The sequence below is a fragment of the Peromyscus californicus genome, unplaced genomic scaffold (genome assembly GCF_007827085.1).
Source record: "Peromyscus californicus insignis strain IS unplaced genomic scaffold, ASM782708v3 Scaffold_2__1_contigs__length_46816999, whole genome shotgun sequence".
In the NCBI taxonomy this organism is placed as follows: domain Eukaryota; kingdom Metazoa; phylum Chordata; class Mammalia; order Rodentia; family Cricetidae; genus Peromyscus; species Peromyscus californicus.
The window spans coordinates 33,854,320-33,879,486 of NW_026294540.1; the positions used below are offsets into that span (position 1 = coordinate 33,854,320).

The 25,167-nt window shown below is 51.0% G+C and overlaps 1 long non-coding RNA gene across 2 annotated transcripts in view; it reads left to right on the forward strand.

Moving 5' to 3' along the window:
• Nucleotides 1-25,167, forward strand: part of LOC128120361 (uncharacterized) — a 37,117-nt gene that overhangs the window by 8,602 nt on the left and 3,348 nt on the right. For both annotated transcript variants that reach the window (XR_008221851.1, XR_008221850.1), the window contains exon 2: nt 22,806-23,672. This is a non-coding gene — a long non-coding RNA (uncharacterized LOC128120361). The remainder of the gene's footprint in view (nt 1-22,805; nt 23,673-25,167) is intronic.

Genomic DNA, 25,167 nt, shown 5'->3' on the forward strand with positions numbered 1-25,167 from the left:
TCTGGTCCTGAAAAGGCGGGCAGGGCAGGCCAGGGTGGGGAAGAGACTGGGCAGGACTGGGGGCTGGGCAGGCACCCTCTTTATGCTCCCTAATACATGATTGCATTTTGAAGGGTGGGGTTGCTCTCCTCAGAGGTGAAGGTGAAGCCCCCAGAGTGAGACCTGTTCCCTGGTCCCAGCCGTTCATTCCAATTCTGACTCAAATGGGTCTGAATGAGAAGGTAACAAAAGTGACATTTTGCAAGGTTTTAAGTAGACGGGGCCCAGAGGTCCTTTATTTCTTAAAAAACAGCATCAGGCAAGCAGGGTTTCTCCCAGGGAGGGAGATACAAGAGGAGCCTAGGAGCAGAGCGGGAGCAGCACAGGGCTTTCAGCCATGTGGCCCAAGGATTCCTGGAGTCTAGACGGAAGGGCACTGTTGCCCCCATGAATGTGGGTTTGAACACACTGCACACTCCTGCTTCCTTTAACAACAGGTGCTTCCGGCAGTGCTGAAAGCCGCAAGAATATATTATAGAGATTCAGCTGTATATTATAAAGTTATACCTAGAATGGTCAAGGAATCTTTCTAGAGGGAAGCATTTATCTGGGAATATTTGTTGTTATTCAGCTTTTAATATATCAGCTGTCTTCTGCTATGAATTTCTTGTGTGCTCATATACTACTAGGCCATATGGCAAACAGTGTAAGCTTCTCAGACCTACTGCTGATCTACTAGGTAACACCTCTACAGAGCCTAGGAGACAGGCAGACTGTAGATGCATAGCTTTGTTTCTTGTGCAAATGAAGCTCAGACCACCCCTTCCCTTAGGCCTAGTGGCATGCCAGAGCTATTGACTCAAGACAAAAGAATTTTTTGCATAACCAGGTACAGTAAAGACTGGAGCAGAATTCCTGGTCCAGCAGAGCAGTGTGGCCGGAGAGAAGAGAACAAGGCCGAGTTTCTGTAGATGGTAAGGCAGACTGGCTCAGGCCGAGGAGTAAGGAGTAAGGAAAAGTTTTGCAGACTGTAAGTGGATTTGAATCAGGTCAGGAGAGGAGGAGAGGAAGGAAAGATGGAGGATGAAGGAACAGAGGACAAAGATGAGATCGAGAGCGTAAGAGCTTAGTTATTACTAGGGCTTGAGAGGACAGAAACAGAAGGGACCAAGAGGAACTGAGCATCAGAACAGTACTGATGCTGTGTAGACAGAAGTTTGTTATAGAGAAATAAAGTAAACGGACATAAGAAACTGGTGTACACAGATTCTGTTCCCTCAGATAATCCCACGCTGGACATAGCATCTTCCACATGACTCTGGGAAGAATTTTCTCAAGGCAGGCCCCTGGGAAAATTCCCATAAGGCAGTATCTTTCTGGACTTTTCACTGTGATCTCCTCGAGGGTCACATTTGTCTGGTAATCACTGTCAGTCATGCACATAGTAGGTACTCACAATAGCTGCAGACAGCTTTCTGGAACTGAGTACCCTGCCCAGAGGCGTGCTCAGCCTGCAGCCTGTGCCCGGTGACACTTACCAGGTCTGGCTTCACTCAAGTGCTGGCAAGGGAAGAGAGAGGCTATAGGAACTTCCTCTGCACTAGGCTGGTGATCTCCAACCATGTGTGTGTTGGTGCATGTCTGCCATGTGTATGAATGTAAGCACGTCTGTGTGTCTGCATATGTGTGCGTATTTGTGCATTGGAGCCCTGTGTTGATATATGCATGTGTGCATACACATACACGTGTGATATGCCTTGTGTGTGAACAAGTCTGCGTTGGGGCCTCCATACGTATGTGTGAAGATGTGCCTGCAAGTGCATGCAAAGTACGTGTGTGCTGAATGCTTATGTGTGTGATGTGTGTTCAGGGAGTCATGTGCATGTGTGTGCTGCAGGATTATGTGCATGGTATGTGTGCACATGTGTGTGTGTGTCCATGTGTTCAGGGTGCCTGTATGGAGGTGTGCACATGTGTATGCATGCATGTATGTACATATGCATTGCTGGGTGCTTTGCATGCATGACTTAAGTGTAACATTTGCATGTGTGTACATCCACAAGTCCATAAATATCTGTGTGTGTGACATATGTGTGCATGTGCCCTCACCATTGTCCACTAACTATCGAGTTTCACTCTACTCTTACCTAGACCACAAAGGGGAGTAGGTGCCACTAATGCCACATTCTAGGGTGCAGGGATCTGTGGAAGAGCATGTGTGCAGGCAGAGTGCTAGGCTAACTTTGCCAGGAGCCAGCAGCCCTCACAGGATGGACCTTGACACACCTAGGTCTGTGCCAATGTTCTGGGGCCACTGTCATGGGATGCCACACTCTGCTAATGCAGCAGAGGGGTGTCTACTCACAGCCAAGGTGTTTGAGGGCCGAGCTGCCTCCTGGGATGCTGTGGAGGAGCACCCTGCCTCACCTCCCTTCCCGGTTAACAGCTGTGTCTGGCTTTCTGTGGCTGCCAGCTGTCTCGTTTTCTTCCTTTCCATGTCTTCTGGGTCCAGATTTTCCCTTCTCTTAAAGACACTGTCACAATGCATTAGGGTCACCCCAATGACCTCATTTACCCTAGATCACCTCTGTAAAGATTGTGCTCAGTAATGTCTCACTCTGAAGTCTTGGGGTTGGCATACTGCCATGCAACACACTAAGCCCATGGCACCCCATCTCCCTTCCCTGAGCAGCCCAGAAAGTGAACCTCACTTATCTGTTTTTCAAAGGGCAGCTGAAGCTCAGAGATGTCAAGCTATTGACCCACAATCACCCAGCCTGGAAAATGATATTCCTTATAGCTCATAGGCACTGAAAAGGTGGAGATGCATTCTGCCCTCGACAACTCAGGTGGCTTCCTGGAGGTTGGTTGGTTTGGGTATTATCTGTTCCATGGGGGTTTTATTGTTTGAAAAAGTAGAGAGACAATTTTTAAGATATTTTCTTTCCAGTTTGGAGGAAGCCGTTGAAGCTTTCTGTCCTATCTTGTGACTACCACCCAGAGGCTCTTGGTCAAAGTAGCCTGTCACTGGGGGGTTCTAGGCAGGTGCTCTACCACTGATCCACACCCCAGTCCCTCACTGGGGGATTCTAGGCAGGTGCTCTACCACTGAGCCACACCCCAGTCCCTCACTGGGGGATTCTAGGCAGGTGCTCTACCACTGAGCCACACCCCAGCCCCTCACTGGGGGATTCTAGGCAGGTGCTCTACCACTGAGCCACACCCTAGTTCCTCATTAGGGGATTCTAGGCAGGTGCTCTACCACTGAGTCACACCCCAGCCCCTCACTGGGGGATTCGAGGCAGGTGCTCTACCACTGAGCCACACCCCAACCCCTCACTGGGGGATTCTAGGCAGGTGCTCTACCACTGAGCCACACCCCAGTCCCTCACTGGGGATTCTAGGCAGGTGCTCTACCACTGAGTCACACCCCAGCCCCTCTCTGGGGATTCTAGGCAGGTGCTCTACCACTGAGCCACACCCCAGGCCCTCACTGGGGATTCTAGGCAGGTGCTCTACCAATGAGCCACACCCCAGCCCTCTTTTTACTGCTTCTTTTGAGATAGTGTCTCACTAAGTTACTCAGGCTGGTCTTGAACTGTGGTGCCTCCTGAGTTCTGGGATCCCAGGCTCCAACAAACCTTCCTGCCCCAGACCGTACAGCCACCCTCTCAGGGAAGCCTGAGTGGGTCTCCTCTTGCCATATGCCCCTACACCTCCATTCCTTCTGGATCACCACAAAGACCCCTAGCACTGTCCTGGTGGGACAGCCGCCAGTGCCACCGACCTGAGCTGACCTTTCAGGTGTCTCTGCTGGGGAAACCCCTGAACTTGCTTGCTGTCCGCAGAGTTAAGCGTGAATATTATTTACCTCAGGGTTCAAGGCTTTCTTCCGCCAGTTCCCACTCCCTCCTCCGGGACCACGCCTCCACCTCTTGGCTTGCACACTGCTCAGCAGCCGTGTTTACGTCTGTCCACTCACTCATCCCTACTCCAGTTCTGTTTGCTAGGTTAGGGAACTGAGACAAAGCAACCTTTGTGTGGTCACTGACCGGGCTGGGATTCAAGGCCGTGTTTCAGCTGAGTCCGATCCCCATTTGGGGCCCTTGACTCTGTTGTGACCATGATGGCTGCTCATGTTCCTTCCACTCACAAGGCTCCTATGGGTGTGGCCTTCACTGTTTGCAGGAAGATTACCCTTATGGATCCCAGCCACCCCTTTGAAGAACACAGAGGTTTGGGGTGGGGGGTCACCTAGAGCCACTCAGCAAGACATCAGGACAACTCAGGAAAGAAAGCAGAATTAGAGGCTAATTGGGTCCTCCCTCCCAATTTCCGTCTTGAAGTCCTGGCTCTGAACTTCAGAATGTGGGCTGTATTGGAGACACAGCCTTCATGGAGGTTATCACACAGAGTGCCCCTCCCAATGGGTCCCCAAAAGAAGGAGAAGACATCATACACTGGGGAGGTGGCTCAGTTGGTGCTTGGCTGGCGGAACCCACATCAGAAAGCTGGACATGAGGTTTCAGGCCTATAAGCCCAGCATCGGAGAGACAGAGGCAGGTCCGAGCAGCCAGTCTAGACTAATGGGCAAGCTCCGGGTTCAGTGAGAGACCATATCTCCAAAACGAAAAGCAAAATGATGGAAATCCTGAGGCTGACCTTTGACCTCCACATTTATACACACACACACACACACACACACACACACACACAGACACACACCTCCAAGAAGAGATCAGGACAGACACTCGAAAAGGCTGGCCATCCGAGGACACAAGGGGACACACAATCTACAAGGCCCCCCAGGAGAGAGGCCCCCAGGGGAGCCGGCTCAGTCCGTACCCGAGCCCCGCCCTCTAGCCCATAGGACCATGAGAGATCAAATTCCTGTTGTGTTTTGCTATGGTGACCCAAACAAGCAGGCACAGGTAGCTCTTCCTGACTCCACACTCCAGCTCAGGATAGGTCTGGGGTCTAGAGGGTTCTTTCTGTCTATCACTCCCCTCACAGAAGCTGGCCAGCTCCTGAGGGCACTGTTGAATCAGCAGCACCAAGGCTTCGGCAGGGCCTTGCTTCCTGACAAGCTGTCAAATGGGCAGCAGATAAAACGCCTACCCTGTGTGACAGACGGGGTATAAAAAGCCTCCACGGCACTTTTTATTGACTGGAAATCTTATGCTTCACCTGCCATCATCTCCTTGACTAACAGGCTGCACACAAGCTGGGGGATGTGTGTTGACTGGCAGGCACGTACAGCCTTGTCTACGCTGGCACAGCCTCGGGATGCCTGGTTCTTACCCCAGCAACAGAATCTGAACCCAGAGCCCAGAGGATCTCTTTCCCTGGTGACTATTCTATCCACTTCCTGGAGGGTAGGAGGATATCAATGTCCCTTGAGGTGGGACCAGGGGTGATGGAGGACATGCCACATGTTGGGCCTAGGGCAGTGGCCCCAGTTATCTCATTGGCACCTTGGGCACAGACCAGAGAGGGGTCCCTGCACTCCCTCATCATAGATGAGAACATGACGGGGAGGGGAAGTGAGAAGGGACCTATTGAGCCTCTTGGAAAGTTTGGGGCCAGGCTGAGTTTGGGACCCAGACCAAAGCTCAAGGTGACCCAGGGCAGATGGTGCTCTGAACATGTGAAAGGTGAGGCAGGATGAGACCTCGGAGGTCCGTGGGTCTCCAAGGCCCCTACACCAGGAACCCAAGACTGAGAGGGATGCAGAAGGACCTGAGTTGGGGAGATAACGCAGTTGGTAAAGTTCTTACCACACAAGTATGGATCCCCAGCACTCACATAAAAGCCAGGCTCACTGGCTATGTCTGTAACTCCGGTGTTGGGAGAATGGGCAGTGGAGACTGGCAGGTCCCTGGAGCTCACTGGCTGGCCAGCCCCAGTGACCTGGAGAGCTCCAGGTTCAGTGAAAGATGCTGTCTCAAAAAACAAGGTGGAGCTGGACAATGGTGGCACACGTCTTTAATCCCAGCACTTAGGAGGTAGAGGCAGGCGGATCTCTGAGTTCGAGGCCAGCCTGGTCTACAGAGCAGGTTTCAGACAGTCAGAGAAACCCTATCTGAGAATTGAGAGATAGATAGATAGATAGATAGATAGATAGATAGATAGATAGATAGATAGATAGGTAGGTAGGTAGGTAGGTAGGTAGGTAGGTAGGTAGATAGATAGATAGATAGATAGATAGATAGATAGATAGATAGATAGATAGATAGATAGATAGATAAAATAAAGGTAGAGAGGAGCTGGGTGTTTCCGTGATTATCAGGTTAAGAGCCCTGGGACCCTGATTTGATTCCCAGCACCCATTTTGGGCAGTTTATAGCTGTCTGTAACTCCAGCTCCAGTAGCCTCCTCCAGCTTCCTGAGCACCTGCACACATGTAAGAAATACACACACATACGCATTTTCTTTTTAAATCTGCAAAGCTAGGTGGAGAGGGATTGAGGAAGAGACCGCACATCAATCTCTGGCCTCTATGTGCATGTGCACGCACACACACACACAACCACTCACAGGCACACATGCAAACACACTCAAGAACATGCACACAATGTGCTCAGGCCTGAGCACAACTGACTAGATCCCGGCTGCTGCTGTGTGGGTTTTGGGGGATGGGGGGGCGGGAGTGTGTCTGCCTCTCCCTGCACACACCCCTCCACCCAGGACCCTCAGGTAACTACCTTTGTAACTTTGCTTCTTGCCTAGCCCAGCCCCCTAGGGACCTCACTGAGCCAAAAATGTCTGTGGCCTCCAAGGCAGCTGGAAGGAGAAGCGTGCTGTTCTCAACGAAGGGCTGTTTCTTCCTTCCAGAAGAGCTGGGGGCCTTGGTGCCTCTGACAAGGCTGAGCTCAGAGCCAATCGCTGCCCGGGGAGCCAGTAATTAATAAAGATAGATAATGATGGACCATCTGTCCCGGCCCACGCTCCGTGGCAGGGCCACGTCGAACTCTCATTAGGCATTCCAGTGCCGTTGTCCCCACAGATGTTGGCGGTGGCTGCGTCGGTCCCATGGGAAGACAGAGGTTGGACTTATTTAGGCAAACAGCACCGAGCAGGCTGGGTCTCAGTCATGAAGCTCCCACAGGGTCAGTCTAGGCAAAGATCCAAAGTATAGGGGGACCTCTATTCGCCCTCCACGCTGGAAGGTGGTCCTAAGCACACACTGAGACAGGTTCAAATCCTGCCATATACTTGCTGTGTGACCTTGGGCAAGTGAGCCCAGAGCCAGGGTGAGAAGTCGGGACCTAGCAATGCCTTTAGTCTCATTGTATGCAGGGCTCATCTCATAGGAAGCTCTGGAGCTCCCAGCACACAATGGGGTAGATAGCAAGTGCTTGCTGGACATTGGAGAAGGCACGCCAAAGAGCACATATCTTGGAACATTCTAGAAGGCACTGAATAGTTTGTTCTAGTTGGTGGAGCCCTGTGGACAAGCCAGCCTTGAGGAGTATCCACTCTGTAGGTAGATGGTGCCAGGCACCTTGAAAATCCAAAGCCTGTAGGACTTACAAGCAAAACTGGGGTCCTTGGCTCCTCTGGGTAGAGGGGTGCTCTGCAGCCACTCTGGGCCTGGCCTCCTTGGTTATCCTCTGGGAGAATGACCAGATGTGTTCAGCTTGGAGCTCCCTGACACAAAACAGCCTACACCCGCCAAGGACGGCCAGGCCTGGAATACAGGCAGGGAACTCACTCAGAGGGGTCACAGTACAGAGCTGAGGGCCCCACAGAGGTCACACAGGTGAGTAGTGGGACTCCGAGTCTGACTGGGCAGTATGGTCCAGTGTGCCAAGATCCTTGCTTCTCCTGTGGTTGAGCTAGCTTCAGCTGGGGAGAGTTGGGCTGTCCCCAGGGGTAGCCCGGAGTGTGTCAGGGACACCTGATCCAAGGCCTCTTGGATTCCATGCCTGACATCCAGTCTGACAAGGCTAGAAACCTGAGGCTCCTGCCTTTGTCCTAGAGACAATGAAGACTCTGAGTGTGGAACCAGAGAGCCTGCCATTGTTCTTAGGAGGCACAAGTCCCCTGGAGGGTCAAAAGGGAAACTGAGGCCTAAGAAAGGGCCAGTCTTTAACGAGGAAGAGAGTCAGAGCTGGGGCTCTCTCTCCTGAGGTAGGGTGCTCAACAGGCTCCTGGTGAAGCTGCTGTGCCTCACTGGGTCACATGCAGGGTCAACAGAGACACTTGGCTTTGGGGGACTTAGCTGCTGTGGAAGTGCCCAAGGGCGGGAGGGTAGGGAGAGTGGCATCACCGGCATCATGAATATTCATAAACTCATAAATATTCATGATGACCTCCTCTACCAGTGTAGGGAGAGACAGTGTGGACAGATGCTCCTGAGCCCATTTCAAGACCTGATCCTCTGTCAGCCTGGACCCTGGGGCCCCCTCCATCCAAGACCTGGCAGAACCCCCTCAGGAAGGGTCACCCAGGATCTGGAACACGTGGTCCCTTCCTGAGCTGAATGAGGGTTCCGGAGCCCAGCTGGCTAGACACTTGGGCATGGCAGGCTGGGGGAAGTGCCCCACACAGGCCTGGCTGTTCCTGGTGACTGGGCAGGAAGCCATGAAAGGGCTGGGCCCGGCCAAAGCTGCTCAGAACAGGTGTCACCTGAGGGCTGGTAGGAAAATGTGCCGCTAGATCGGAGGCACCCAGTACCCAGGGTTTGCTTTCAAAGAAAGAGAGGAAGACTCAGAGAGGGTTGGTGAGTTGCCCAGTGTTGCACAGCAAAACCACAGGAAGCCCAGAGCTCCGTTTTATGAACTTAGAGGGAGGATGTCTCTGAGATACAGGCAGACTGGGATATGTCAGGGTAGATTCCTACTTAGGCAGGTGTGTGGCTTTTCGTGGGACATAAAAAAAATCCTCAGGAAGCTGGGGAATGACTCAGCAGCTAAAGCTGTGCAAGCTGGAGGATACCCAGAGCTGAGTGGGCATGGTAGCCCACCTCAGAAGGCAGAGGTGGGATTCCCAGAGCAAGCCGGGGTGGTAGTGGCGCACGCCTTTAATCCCAGCACTCGGGAGGCAGAGGCAGGCGGATCTCTGTGAGTTCGAGGACAACCTGGTCTACAGAGTGAGTTCCAGGACAGCCAGAGCTATACAGAGAAACCCTGTCTCAGACAAAAAAAATGAATGAGACAGAAGAGCCATTGAAATGATTCCTGACGTAACATCAACTACATGCGCACACACACACACACACACACACACACACACACACACACACACACACGCAAAAAACTAAGATGGAAAGAAATTGAGGAAGACACTAGAAAATGACCTATGGCCTCAGTATGCACACACACACACACACACACACACACACACACACACACACACACCACAGGCATATACACAGGAAAAGGGAAGAAACCCTCAGGGAGTGTTTGTTGGATGAAGGAATGATCAACAGGCCTCTGTCTGTGTCCGTATAAAGTGACCTCACACAGATCTTACCGGCAAGGCACGACTGGGGAGGCCTTGGGAACAGAGTCCAGGAGGAGGCAGGGCAGGGGGCATGTGATGATGAGGTGCAGGAGGGTCTTAGGTTCTCCAGCAAACCTTCAAGCTAAGACAACCCCCCCCCCCCGCATCCCTGCCTCTGTCAGGGAGGCAGGGGTGGAGTGGGGGGGCGAGGGGGGAGGACAAGGGAAATCACACTGATAAGAAACCAAAGGCTGACAGCAAGTCGGGTGGGTAAATAATCATAAATGATGGTTTTTATTTTGAAAAAAGTTCACCAGGAAAATATCTGCCTCGTTCCAGAGGCCCTCCCCGAACCCCTCTAAAAAAATGCAATAAGAAAGAGGAGATGGGGACAGCGAATTAAGAGAATGAAAATAGCCCAAGCAACCTGCCCTGATACCACTGAGAGTCCCCAGTGTGCAGGAAGGGGGGGTGGGCGGGAGGGAGGGTGTGGGAGGGAGGGTGGCACTGCCCTGGGAACCGATAAACATTATTCTGCTACTGAAATAGCAAGAGCGGCGGGCGCGAAACAGGACAGACCATCTATCACAGAGCGGAGATGAATGACTCCTGCCGGCCAAGGAGGCTAAGCTGGTCCATCCAGGGGCCTGAGGCCTGGGGGCCTGAGGCCTGGGGGCCTGACGGGGTGGGTGGGCTCTGTGCAGGAGGGACAGACTGCTGCTGAAGTTGCATAGGTAGGGTCCCTGTGTTCACAACAGACAGACCCTCAGGTGCGAGGAATCCCTCCCAGGGTGGGGGCTGGACTTAGAGCACCCTGTCTGTACCCATCAGGATACTGTCCCAGGCAGACCCCACTCTTGTCTGAGCAATCCCACCAGGAGCAAAACACACCAAGCGCTAGCCACTGAATGGTTTTCAGTGTGTCCACAGTGTAGGGCTGGAGTTGGAGTATACTTCCAAAGCACAAGGGATACTAAACCTCAACCCCAAACAGACAGAAGAAAAGTCAGGACTGATGTCTCAGACATAATCACAGTTACTCAATAGGGTGAGGCAGGTGGATTACAAGTTTAAGATCAGACTGGACTGCAGAGTGAGTTCTAGGCCTCCAGGGACAACTCAGGGAGACTGTCTTAAAATAAAGAGAGGGCTGGGGTGTGGCTCAGTGGTAGAGCCCCTGCCTAGAATCCCCCAGTGAGGGGCTGGGGTGTGGTTCAGTGGTAGAGCACCTGCCTAGAACCCCCCAGTGAGGGGCTGGGGTGTGGTTCAGTGGTAGAGCACCTGCCTAGAACCCCCCAGTGAGGGGCTGGGGTGTGGATCAGTAACAGAGCAGTTGCCTAGTATGCTAGAACCCATAAGTTCCATCACCAGTACCACAAAATAAATAGTCCCCAAGAATCCCCTGAAGTATCTTTGCACTAAGGTCAAGGATGGCATCCTAACCATAGTGAATAAATGACCCTGGGTCTGGCAGACTGGAGCTCTGGTGGGCTAGCCTGGCCCCTAGGCAGGGAGCTCTCTTTCTCTCAGAATTCAGAGAGTCACAGAAAATAGCTGAAATATCAGGTTAGTTGGCAAAAAAAAAAAAAAGTGTCTGGACCATCTCCTCCATGCGGGACTGTAGAGGGCACCCTGTGGGGCCACCCAGTCAGACCCAGGGTGCTATCAACCGCTGGAGGCCCCACAGCTTCCCAAGCCCAGCTGTGCACCCAGAGCAGCCTCACGGCCCCCTCTCAGCAGCCTCCCTGGAGACCCTACGAGAGAGACAGATGGAGAGAGCAAGAAGGAAGGTCGGGACAGATGGGGAGGTGAGGAGATGGGGAGGAAGGCAGGAAGACGGGCAGAATCCGGGAGGCAGGGGACAGAGGACGAGAAAGACTTCCCGGGAACAAACCATTTCTGGACCCCACCACCTACACAGGGCTCTTCTCTCCCTCCCTACCAGCTCCTCGCCTTGCCTCCTGGCGCAGATTTCTCCACTTGCCCAAGCCTGCCTGCTACCCAGGACTCTACATCCCAAGGCTTCTTCCCCAGGCTGAGTTCTGTTCTTAGAAGAGAGAGCTTTCATCCTGAGCAAATGGATTCATTTAGGAAAAGAAATCAAGCCCTCTTTCCTCCTGCAGACACTCAGGGCTTCCCCCAATCCCCACCACTGGGTGGAGCATTCCAGAGCTACCCAGCCCCATTTTCTAAGAAGTCATCCCTACCCTGGGGACCACCCGGAACAAACCCTACCTGAACTCCATCCAATCGATGGCTAAAACCCACAGAGGACGTGGAAGATGGCGTCCGAGGGCCTGCAGGACAGAGCAAGGCTTCTTTCCTACTGAGCAGAGCCAGCAGCTTGCCCTGCCCCACCCCATAGCCAGCCCCCTCCCCAGGCCCAGGCGGCTCCATCCAGGACCCCAGCCTCCCGGCTCCCAGCCCCCCTCACTGTGACACCAAAGCCCTCCGGTTCTGGCATTTCCCAAGGGTCAATTAAGATGTCTGGAGTTGATTAGACTGTGACACTGATGAAGCCCAGAGGTAATTAGCAAGTGGAAAAAAAAAGTTTTGATTAGTCCTCGGCATAATTCTCTCCAATTATTCAAAGTTCATGCCTGCAGGAGGTGGAGTGCCCCAGGAATACTTATTTATATCCAGATTTTTTTTTTCCCACCAACTTTATGCATCTAGTTACTGTCAGGTCTTGAACTTGTTTAGTTGGATAGCTGCGCAGGAGGCCAGGCTGGGCCGGTCAGAAGCAGTGGGGCTCAGCTGAGGGACACAGAGTGTCTCTTTTTTTAGGACAGAGCCTGGGGGTCCCCGCTAACACTCTCCCTCTGTCACTCTGTATTCAGAGTTTTGGTGAGCATGGCTCCGCCTCTGCCTTTCCTCACCATGATCTTTACACCCTGGAAAGCAAGGACCCAGACCCTCTTCATACAAAGCAAAGAGAAGCCCAAGGCAGGTGAAGGCCAAAGTCAGGCACGTGCAGACCTTTACCCCAGCCTTTCCTACCCCCACCCCCACCCCTCACCACTCTGATGGTGAAGAGAATCCTTGCTCTGGCCTGAGACCCCCCCCTTCCCGATCAAGTCCCCAAGTCCTTTCTTCTGGAAGTCATTGTGGTTTACAAAAATGAGGACCATTGTCCCGGGCCAAAGTCGAAGTGACCTTCAAGCCCCGCTGTGTGTCACTGGCAAATCTATTTCCCACCCTGAGTCTCCATAGCCCCTCTGTAGGATATAAAGATCAGAATCACAGAAGAAAGCCTGGGGCTAACATGGGGGATGCCCTGGTGACTCCAGTTGACATTGTGGGGTGTAGACAGTCATGGATGCTCCAAAAGAGGAAAGGTGAATGGGGCGGCGGGGGGGGGGGGGGGGGGGGGGGGGGGGGGGGGCGGGGGGGGGCGGGGGGGGGTTGTTGAGCTCACTGACAGGAGGGAAAATACATCTTATAGGGAAGCATTTCCCATCATCAAGACAATATAGCTGCCACTGCCCACTGCCCACTGCCCTCTGCCCACTGCCCACTGCCCACTGCCCTCTGCCCACTGCCCACTGCCCTCTGCCCACTGCCCACTGCCCACTGCCCTCTGCCCACTGCCCTTGCCCACTGCCCACTGCCCACTGCCCTCTGCCCTCTGCCCACTGCCCTCTGCCCTCTGCCCACTACCCACTGCCACTGCCCACTGCCCTCTGCCCACTGCCCACTGCCCACTGCCACTGCCCACTGCCCACTGCCCACTGCCCACTGCCCTCTGTCTCACAGTGATCCAAGCCCTATTTACTCCAGAGCTACCTTTCTGAAGTCTGGGTACTGGGTGAGTCACTGACCCTAATCTGGTATTGTGATGCCCTGGACCAATACAGTATTGCCAGGGTGAAGTGTCACAGGAGGCCCTGTGTAATGGGCCCTCTTAGGAACCCAGGCGCTCTTCTGAGGACATTCTGGATCACAGAAACAGGTCTCAGCCAGCACCAGTGTTCAGGCCAGGGGAGGGTGCATGCTTGATTGAGGGCCTTTCAACTCCAGGGCAGCTGCCCGCTTCACTCTGTCATGGGAATAGAGTCCAGACTCACCTAAGCCAGGCAAGATGGTACACTCCTGCCATCCCAGTTCTCAGGAGGCAGAGGCAGGAGGGTCTTCAGATCCAGACCAACCTGAGCTGCATAGCCAGACCCTGTCTCTAATAATAGTAATAGTAGTAGTACTAATAATAATAATAATAAATAATTTCCCATGGAACCTGCCTGGAGATCAGGAGTTCACACAGAATCGAAGATTCTTTTTTTGAGACAGGATTTCTCTGTGTAGCCCTGGCTGTCCTGGATCTCACTCTGTAGTCCAGGCTGGCCTCAAATTCAGAGATCTGCCTGCCTCTGCTCCCTGAGTGCTGCGATTAAAGGCGTGTGCCACCATCGCCTGGCTAAGACTCATTATTTTAAGGCACTGGGTTCAGATGGATGAATAAATTGGCATGAGTATGGAAAAGAAGAGCAAGCCTGCTCAAACAAGCCTGGACAAACCAGACCTGCCCAGAACCAACTCCCCAGCCCCACCCATCTCCCTGATCAAGCCCACTAAGCTTCTGAACCGGCTTGGGTCTTCTCCTCTTTGGGTTGCTGAGAGAGGCCACACCTTCCTGTCCTCATGGGGAACTCAGGGCTTGAATTTTCAAAGGGGCCACTTGAAGCCTGCCCCGCACCCCCACTCCCGCCGCATGCCTGTCAAGCCTGCCCGCTGGATGAGAGCTTCACAGCCTCTTTTTGTTTGAATTAATTGAGCCCAACCCAGCGAGGGCTCTGGCGGCTCCCGTCTTCATGTGATGGCCTGCTTATTAGCAGGGTGGTTCTGAGAGGACCTGGTCCAGATTCTGCCCAATTAACGCTGCCCTAAGCCACAGAGGGAAGTATGGAGATTGTCTAGCAGAAATGTGGCCCTGCCAAGATGAAGTGAGGAGGGACCTTAATGTCCCCTTCCTGCTGGGCCCTGCTTGGACACTGACCTGCTGGCCGATCCTTGTTGCTGCCCCATACTCTCGCAGCCTCAGTTTCCCCTCATGCAGATGAAGCAGCATGGGAGATCCGACAATAATGTCACTGATTATTTGCTCAGGCATCCCAAGGGACAGTCTGCACAAGTCATTACTACCCTTCAGCTAAATGAACCCCACAACTCAGACAGGCAAATTGTGCTTTATGAATTTTCACACCTCTATCTTTGTGTGGACAGATACTGTTGGGAGTGCTAAGGAGGGGGTGGCTGCAACTTATGGGTATATGCTTCACTCTTTGAGAGACTGAAAATGTTACCAAATTGGCCACAGCATTTATATTTCTCCATTAGCAGTCTACACAGAAGTGCTTGCCTGTTGTCCCGTATCCTTGTCAACACTTGCTATAGTCAGGTCTTTTGACTTTAGCCACAAGAGGGACTTGAGATCTCACTATGGTTTTAATACATATTTCCCTAGTGATTAATAACATTGAGAAGTTTTTGTTTGTATTTGGTTTTGTTTGTTTTTTTTTTTTTTTTAATAAAACCTTGCTGGGTAGCTGGGCTAGCCTCCAACTCTCCATCCACCTGCCTCAGTCTCCTGAACACTGGGATGATAGGTGTGATCCAGCTTTCCTGGATTTAGAGAGAAACATCCTTTTTGTGTGTGCTTGTTTTCTTTTTTAAGAAATTGGTGTGTTTCTGTTGTACACACGTGCATGCATACAGGCGCGTGTGCATGAGTGTTCGAATTCATGTGGAGGCTGGGGGTTGACTTTGGGTATCTTCCGCAGTCTCTCTCCACCTCATTTTTTGCAGCAGATCTCTTCCTGAAATTGAACTCACTGATTTCGTTAGACTGGCTGGCCAATGCACCCCAGAGACCTGCATGCCTCTACCTCCCCAACTGCTGGGATTATGGGTGCATGAGGCCATGTCCGAGGTTTTCTGTGGGTGCTGGGAATCCAAATGAGTCCTCATGCTCCCAGCCTCTTACGTTTCTTTAGTGGAGCATCTGTTTAAACATTTAGAGTGTTTTAAAAGCTCGTGTCCTTACTTTCCTGTTAATGAACTGTAAATGTTCTTTACATATTCAGAATGCAAGTCTTCTGTTGGATAAATATTTGGAAACATTTCTCCCTGTTGGTGGCTTCTGTTTCCACGGGGGAGGAATCTTAGTGACTGTGTTTGAGGGGACACAGGGAAGGGAGGCATCACTACAGATGTCTCCGCCTGGCATCCAGGTCCCTCATGGACCCCTCCATGTTTCCAGGTCCACTGCCCTCTCTGCTGCTTGCTGACCCAGATTGACCTTTGATCCTTGGCTCTGGCCTCTTCTGTGGGACCTGGAGGTGGATGTCTCCTGCAGATACATTCCTGGACCCCACACAATCTGGACACCCAGCCAAAGGCCACACAATAGCAACAGTTCTCAAGCCTCTATCTACCTCAGCGTGGTCTTGAGATTGAGACGACCTGAGCAAAACTCTGAAGCATCTGCCTGCGTCTATTACTTTCCTGTTGATATGACAAAACTCACAAGTGATGAAAGGAAGGTAGAGCTTACTCTGGCTCACAGCTCCAGGGTATACAGTCCACCTTGGTGGCAAGAGCGTAAGGTAGCCGGTAGCAATAGCAACTGCAGTCAGGATGTAGAGATGTATGAATGCTGGCAGTCTGCTCACTTTCTCCTTTCTTTTTTATTTAGTCCAGAACCCTAGCCTAGGGAATGGTGCTACCCACAGTGAGAGTGGGTCTTCTCAATGCAGTTCATTGTCCCAAGATAATCCTTCACCAACATGCCCAGAGCTTTGTATCCAAGGTGATTTCAGGTCCTGTCCAGGGGACAGTCAATCTAAACCATCAGATGCAATGAGCTCTCTGATGCTCACGCACTTCCAAGCCCCAGCATGCACTTGGTGGCCAGCCTCCATGATTCCTGCAAGACCCCCTCCTCCTGAGGTTATGACCTCAGACTGCCAGTCTGCTCTCTGGGTGGCAAGATGTAGCAATAGAGAAGGGTTGTGGAGAAAGAACTGTAGAGATGAATATATGAAAAAATCCACATAGGAGAGAGACCTATTGGAAACCTCTCCCCGCCTGGGCTACACATAAAAACAGATGGGAAGAAACTCCATGATGCACAGAAGTTAGGGGCTCTGGGAATAAGTGGTAGTTAAAACTGACCCTCAACTTGACCAGATCCAGAATCACTTCGAATACAAGCCTCTGGGCATGCCTACATGAGATTATTTAGATCCAGTGAACTGAGGCGCAAAGACTCACCCTAAACATGGGTGGCACCATCCCACGGGCTGGGGGTCCTGGACTGAATAAAAAGGAAACAGCGAACCAGGCAGTAGTGGTGCATGTCCTTACCCCAGCACGCGGGAGGCAGAGTCAGGTGGATCTCTGTGAGTTCGAGGCCAGCCTGGTCTACAAAGCAAGTTCCAGGACACACTCCAAAGCTGCACAGAGAAAACCTGTCTCAGAAAAAAAAAAAAGGAGAAAGTGAGCTGAGCCCCAGCATCCATCTCTCTCTGCCTCCTGACTGTGGATGCCATGTGATCAGCTGCCTCATGCTCCTGCCGCCATGCTTTGGCTACCGTGATGGACCGTACCCTTGAACTGAGAGTCACATCAACTCTATCTTCCTTCCTCAAGCTGCAACACAGACAACTTCTAAAGGACCAGAATTCACGTGGCACGGGGTTTCTGAGCATCTTTCCCCAGCTGCCTTCACAGCTCACAAGTACCTTTACCTTTCTTAATAAACTTCACTCTGTTCCCATCACCATCCATGTGTCCAACGAATTGTTCCGGGACACAAGAACCTGGTCATCTCTGCGGGTGCCCCCTGAACTCAGGTCTGAACAAAAATGCTACTGTAGAAGGCAAAGTGACCCCCAGGTGAGGCTGCAAAGATGGGGATACCCTTTCCTGGATGCTGAAGGCCCCTCATCAGGAGGAAACCATGCCCTGCTATGAAGACACTGGTGAGAAGCCAAGGCCCACAGCCACCAGCCACCGGAGGGCATGCACTACTTTAGATATGGATCCTCTGGTCCCTTTGGAGTCCCTGCTGATGCCACACAGTGACTCCTGGCTGCAGCTTCCAGTGTGTGAGTCCCCAAGACAGAATCACTCATCTGAGCCCCCCCAAACTGTTTCCTCCCAGAAGTTAGATAGGACAATGCACACTTATTGTTGATAATTTGCTACATTTTTGGCCAATTTGTGGTGTAATTGTAGGCAGCTGATATCCAAACCATTTGTTTTGTGAACCAAAATAAAATAACAACAACCAAAATAAACTTCAAAATTAACACACACTTCGATGTAAATCTTCCTCTGACCCCATCTGCAGAAGGCAAGGCTAACTCATCCCCCATAACGATATGGAAGACTGAGCCCCAGGGAATGAGAGGACTGTGGCTGTACTGTGGAGTTTCCCTCCGGGCATGACGTGTTCACCATCTTGGAGAAGAGAGTACCTGGACCCTGTAGCCATGCCAACTAACTTAACTGATGGGAACAATACAGAGGTACCCTGTAGATGGTGATGGTAATGAACCACTGACACTTCCTAGTAAGAGGAGGGGAGAGTCAGGGTCCCTCGCTGGGATTCCATCTGCAACTCCCTCCTGCCCTCCCCTAGCTGCCAGCGATCTTGAAAGATGCTAGAGTATACCGGAAGTGGAGGGTTGACTAAAAGGAGACTCTGTGATGTAGCTTCCATGAGGTCATCATGGGGTAGGGCTTTGGCATGACTCAAGGGTCACTCAGGCTCCTCAGTCATCCCTCATCCATGCTCAGTAAGGAAGCCCAGTAAACTCATTGGGTAGACTTGTGCTTTGAAATGTCATTGATGCCCTATCTGGGGTGAATAGACGTTTGTGCAAATCTTCCCAGGAAAAGTTAATGCAACAACTGGCCTGTGGGGTCCCCATGACTGTCTTTTTTTTTTTTTAAGTTTTTCATAGAAAGGTTTCTCTGTGTAACTTTGGAGCCTGTCCTGGAACTCCCTCTGTAGACCAGGCTGGCCTCGAACTCACAGAGATCCGCCTGCTTCTGCCTCCCAAGTGCCACCACCACCCGGCTTCCCCATGATTGTCTTTAGGGGACCACTCAGGGGGTCTCTAGGTGAGTTCTGCCATAATAAAAAATCCAGGTCAGTTGCTTAGGTTTGGAAAAGGAGTTGATGTCAAATTACCCATCTGAGTGAGCTTTATTAGGAGAGAGAGAAAAGGGAAGGGGAGGAGGGAGAAAGGGATGGTGGGGGAGACCTGTGACTACAGGATGGGGTGGGCACGATCAGGCCTTGAGGTAGAAGAGCAGCTACGAGAGACAGTGTTGCCACACCAGAGACGGCAAGATGGGGCCGTGAAGGGAGGGAGAAGCTTCCCTTCCACTGGAGAGAACCACCCCCTGAGGCGCAACTTCATCAGATCAGCTAGGCTTGCAGGGGACTGTCACAGTCAGGCTGTGGACTGCTGACATTCCCCCATGGAAGGAGGAGCTGGAGGGAGATCTCAGCCACTCCTCACAGCCTTGTGTGTGTAATTCTGTCCTAGATGCTTGTGGCCTCGCGGGGGTACTAGACTGGGGAAGGTTACCCGGGAGCTTCCTGTATGTGGCTGTGGGAACGCCATCATCTGCACTGAGTGTAGACTTCTTAGTGTGGCTTCTTTAGGGTGACCCATGCTCTGTGAACAAGTCTGATAACCTCAGTGGTCCCCCATGGTAATTGTCCTAGTTAGGAATACTATTGTTGTGATGAAACACCATAACCAAAGGCAACTTGGGGAGGAAAGGGTTTATTTGGCTTACCCTTCCACATCATAGTTCATCACCGGAAGAAGTCAGACAGAACTCAAACAGGGCAGGAATCTGGAGGCAGGAACTGATGCAGAAGCCATGGAGGGGTGCTGCTTACTGGCTTGCTCTTCATGACTTGCTCTGACTGCTTCCTTATAGAACCCAGGACCTCCAGCCAGAGATGACACCACTCACAGTGGGCTGGGCCCTCTCCCATCAATCACTAATGAAGAAAATGCCCTACAGCTGGATCTTTTATGGAGACGTTTTTCTCAATTGAGGTTCCTTCCTTTCAGAGGACTCTAGCTTGGGTGAAGTTGATGTAAAGGTAGCCAGCACAGGAAGTATACTTTGGCTTGTCATTGGAACCTTACAAGGAGGGATAGATGTTTATGTTGCCCCAGGGCAGGAATTCTCCCAACACCTTCAAAACCCAAGAGGAAGGGTGACTCAGTGCTCCAGAATATGCACTGCTCTTGTCGAGAACCAGAATTTGGCCCCCCAGCACCCACATCAGGTGGCTTACAACTGCCTGCAACTCTAGCTAAGGTGTCTACAACGCCCTCTTCTACACATATCCCCGCACACAAACACATAATTAAAAATAAAAACTAGCCGGGCGGTGGTGGCGCACGCCTTTAATCCCAGCACTCGGGAGGCAGAGCCAGGCGGATCTCTGTGAATTCAAGGCCAGCCTGGTCTACAGAGTGAGATTCAGGAAAGGCGCAAAGCTACACAGAGAAACCCTGTCTCGAAAAACCAAAAAAAATAAAAATAAAAATAAAAAAACTAAAAAAAAACAATTAAAATCTCAGGAGAAGCTGAGAAATGCTCAAAGTGGGAGAGGGAGGGGGAGCTACCACATGCAGCATGATGGGGGCCCTGGAGGAAGAGACAGGCCCTTCATTTTCCTTTTAGAAAACATGAACAGAGGGAATTTTCTGGCTTGCATTAGTGTTCAGGGAGTGTTGGGAGTTCCACACCGTATGACTTAGTCTGGCCTGGTCCATACATCAAGGGGCACAAACCACATACTTATTTTGACCTTGCGTGGGGCAGGTCAAGGCCACAGCACAGCACTGCTTCTTATCAACTATCTCTGTCCCAAAGGGAACTACAGGGGTACATGGTTCTATTTCTGGAGGAGAGAAGGTCAGTTGGAGGGTCTGTGGTCTAACAGGAACCAGAGCCCATAATGGCCCTAGTCACTTCCACAGAAGGGCCCAGACAGCTTTAAGAGCTTGTGGTAACTTGTGTTTTTCAAAGCTGGCTGTGCCACCTCTCTTATGGGGACACTCTACTCTTTCAGGGTAACTTTGGCCTTCCTTCTTCTGAGCATTGAGGTCTGTCTTCTATTTTGTAAAATCCTGGATTTCAGGATTCAGTGGGGACACGAAGGCAGATTGTCCTTTGGGGCAAGAGATTGATCAAAAGAAATATTGATGACGTAGACAGCACAGCACAGTATGTTCTGAAGAGAGTTCTGACCCACGAGGCAATGTGGGGGCTCCCCTCTGGCCTGGTTTCATTCTCTGTTGCTGTGATAAAGTACCTTGACAGAGAGAAACTTAGTGGAGAAAGGTTTCTTTTAGCTCACAATTCCAGGTCACAGGTCGACCTTCGCTGCAAGGCAGTCAAGGCAGGGTCTAGAAGCAGCTATTCACATCCCATCCACAGTCAAGAATGGAGAGCAAGCCGGGCGGTGGTGGCGCACGCCTTTAATCCCAGCACTCGGGAGGCAGAGCCAGGCGGATCTCTGTGAGTTCGAGGCCAGCCTGGGCTACCAAGTGAGTTCCAGGAAAGGCGCAAAGCTACACAGAGAAACCCTGTCTCGAAAAAACCAAAAAAAAAAAAAAAAAAGAATGGAGAGCAATGCAAACATGCATGCTTAGTGCTCAGCTAGCTCTCTCTATTCTTATACAGTCTGGGATCCAAGACCAGGGAACACCACCACACACAATGGGTAGATTTTCTGTTGCTATTTTTTCTTTTTACTCTTTTTCACTCTTTACTCTTTGGAGGGCCCACCACCCAGTTCCCAAATAAATTCACACAGAGAGACTTCTTTCTTATAAATGCCCGGCCTTAGCTTGGCTTATTTCTAGCCAGGTTTTCTTAACTTAAATTTTCCCGTCTATCTTTTGCCTCTGGGATTTTACCTTTCTTTATTTCTGTGTACCTTATCTTTCCTTCTTATTCTGTGTCTGGCTGTGTGACTGTGTGACTGGCCCTTGGAATCCTCCTCTCCTTCTCCTTTCTTTTTTCTTTTTTTTTTCTGGAGCTGAGGACTAAACCCAGGGCCTTGCACTTGCTAGGCAAGTGCTCTACCACTGAGCTAAATCTCCAACTCCTCCTTCTCCTTTCTTGCTCCTTGATCCATTCTCCTCCAATCTATTCTCTCTGCCTGCCAGCCCCGCCCATCCTTTCTCCTGCCTAGCTCTTTATTAGACCATCAGGTGATTTAGACAGGCAAAGTAACACAGCTTCACAGAGTTAAACAAATGCAACATAAAAGAATGCAACACATCTTTGCATAATTAAAACAAATGTTCTACGGCATTAAAAAAAAATAGAATGCGTCTTAAAATAATATTCCACAACAGTTTTTCCCACTTCAGTGAACTATAATCAAGACAATCTCCCATGGACATCTCCACAGGTCAACCTGATCTAGGCAATTTCTCATCCAGCCTCTCTTCCCAGGGGATTCTAGCTTGTGTCAAGGTGATATTTTAAAACTTACTTTCAAAACTTAATCACTCATTCACATAGGTTTTGAAGAGAGGAGGGAGGTGCCGTGGCGTGTCACAGATGATTAACCCATAGCGTGTGCTTGCAATCAGGTTCTCTCCGTTCCCCTGCGTGAGATAAGGGACAAGTGGACAGCCCTTCAGGAGTGTGTGTCCTTACCCCGATGTGTCACCTGTAGGGACTGACAGATTTGGGTGCTTGGGGAAACTTCCTTTGTGGAAGTGGGAACCATGGTCTCACAGAAGGTCACAATAGGTCAGACAGAGAGAAAGAGAGAGAGAGAGAGAGAGAGAGAGAGAGAGAGAGAGAGAGAGAGAGAGAGAGAGGGAGAGAGAGGGAGAGGGAGGGAGGGAGAGAGACTGCTGCCGGTGAGCATGGCCTGAGTAGCCCAGAGCCCAAGCCTAATACAATTGACCCTGTCACATGTAGCACAGCAGAAAGGATGTCCTTGATCCCTTGAAAATTCCGTGCAGGGCCTTCGAGACGGCTCAGCAGGCAAAGGGGCTTGCTGCCAAGCCTGGCGGCCTGGGTTTGATTCCTGTAACTTACATGATAGAAGGAGAGAACCAACTCCCATTAGTTGTTTTTGACCCCTTCATATGCACCATAACACACACACACACACACACACACACACACACACACACACTCACACACACACACACTCACACACACACACACTCACACACACACACACACACACATACACACACACACTCACACACACACACACACTCACACACGCACGCACGCACACACACACACACACACACACACACACAACCAATAAATGAATACAATACTGTTTTGCTTCCGTTTATTTCCAGGGGTATTCGTGTATGGAGCCCGTCTCTCACCGCCCGGGAAGGAGTTTTGAGCTTCTGGCTGACAGGCAGGACCACCCGCCATCTCATGCACCATCTTTGAGTAGAGTCCAAGCTCCTGTCTTGCCTTCTGGCCAATGCACCACGGAGTGAAGACAAGCCTTTCCCACCAAACCCTGTTCATGTTATAGATCCATGAGGGACATAAGGCAACATCCAAAGCCATTCACCATTATATCCCAGCAATCAATATGTAACAGGTATGACCCAGATGCATGTGGCAGCCAGACTTGGTCTTTTGGGAAAGTGTTACAGATCACTTGTTCATCTATATTTATTTATATATTTATTTTATGCATATCTGTGTGTGTGCATGCACACATGCGTACACGTGCATACTGGGGTGAGTACATGCATGACTGTACACCGGCATGTGGAGGACAGATGTCAGCCTTGAGTGTTGTTCCTCGGGAGCCAACCACCTTGTTTTAGGAGACAAGGTCTCTCCCTGGCCTAGGACTTGGCGATTTTGCTAGATGAGCTGGCCGGTGACCTGCCTGTCTCTGCCTCCCCAGTGCTGGCATTACAAACATACGTCACCCTGTCGACTTTTTATACGTGAGGCTTTGGATTAAACTCAAGCCCTTGTGCTCGCATGGCAAGCCCTTTACTGACCTAAGCTGAGCCACCTCCCAGGCCCTGGTGTAACCGTTTATTTTGTTAAGCAATTTTTAATGTTCTTATTCTATTTCTTTATTATGTATGTATGTGTGCACATGAGTGTGCCACACTGTGTGTATGGAGGTCAGAGGACAGCTTGAGGGGGTCACTTCTCTCCTTCCACCGTGTGGATCAAACTCAGGCCAGCAGGTAAGCACCTCTACCCACTGAGCCATCCGGCTAGCCTGTGATGTTACCATTTAGATGTGATATGGGCCTTAAAGTCCCACGTGTTGCAGGCTCGGCCTCCTCTAGCCCACACTCCTCCCATGATGCACTGGGCCACCGTAGCCTCAAAGCATGGTCTGAAAGCTTTAAAACTATAAGCCAACGTAACTTTTTCTCCCTTGTTAAGTTGGTTGTTTCGGGTATTTTTTTTTTTTTTTTTTGGTTTTTTGAGACAGGGTTTCTCTGTGTAGCTTTGCGCCTTTCCTGGAACTCACTTGGTAGTCCAGGCTGGCCTCGAACTCACAGAGATCCGCCTGGCTCTGCCTCCCGAGTGCTGGGATTAAAGGCGTGCGCCACCACTGCCCGGCTTGTTTCGGGTATTTTGTTACAGTTGCAGAAGGCTAATTCGCATGGGTTTCTGTGTGCAAGCATTTAAACTGGTCAGGTGTGGATATATACAATTTATATATACAAATATATACATTTAGAATCCTGTGTGTGCACCTGTTCGAACGGCTGCACACCTGTGTGTGCACAGTCACATACGTGTGCATGCCTGTGTCTAGAGGCCAGAGGACAGTCTCAGGTGTTATTTCCCCAGGAGCTGTCCACTTGGTTTTTTTTTTTTTTTTGAGACAGTTTGTCACTGGCCTGGAGCCAACTCAGTAGGCTAGTTGCCTGGCCAGTGACCCCAGGAATCTGCCAAGGCTGCTCCCCGGTGCTGGAGTTACAAACATGCACTGTTGCACCTAGCTTCTTTTTATGCAGGTCCTGGGTGCTCAGGCTTGCACAGCAAGTTCCTTACCAACTGAGTCATCTCCCCAGCCCCTCAAACCAACTTCTCCAAAAGCATCTACAAATACATCTGAAATACATTGTATCCGTTGCCTGCAAGAGCCTCTTTTGGAGGACCTGCCGGCTCACTGGTAAGAAACGCCTTTAAGGAGGTCTGTCTGGGCTCTTATTGCTTCTGTTCAATAAACACTTAAGGCCACAATATTTACACGGTTGCTAACATGCCCACTCCCGAGCATTCTTAGAAACCTCTTTAAACAAGGTCTGCAAATACTGCCACATTCCTCACATCCAGTGCTAAAATCACCCCAGGAGTCCTTGCTTATCCACAGATGCCAGGGATGGTGTGAAGAGACTCTCTCCCAGCCTCTGAACAAACAGATCATTCTGGAAGCTTCTTAGAAATGATAGCTTCTGTTGGGAGCTGTTAGTCAGGCCTGAGACAGCCCCCCATCAGTTTACCATTGTTAGCTTGCATTGTTTTTCTCTTTTATTTCTTTTTTTACATGGTACTGGGATTGAGCCCATGACCTCACATGCTAGGGAGTTACTTGAACACTGAGCCACACCCTAGCCCCTCACTGGGGGATTCTAGGCAGGTGTTCTACCACTGAGCCACACCCCAGCCCTTTACTGGGAGATTCTAGGCAGGTGCTCTACCACTGAGCCACACCCCAGTCCC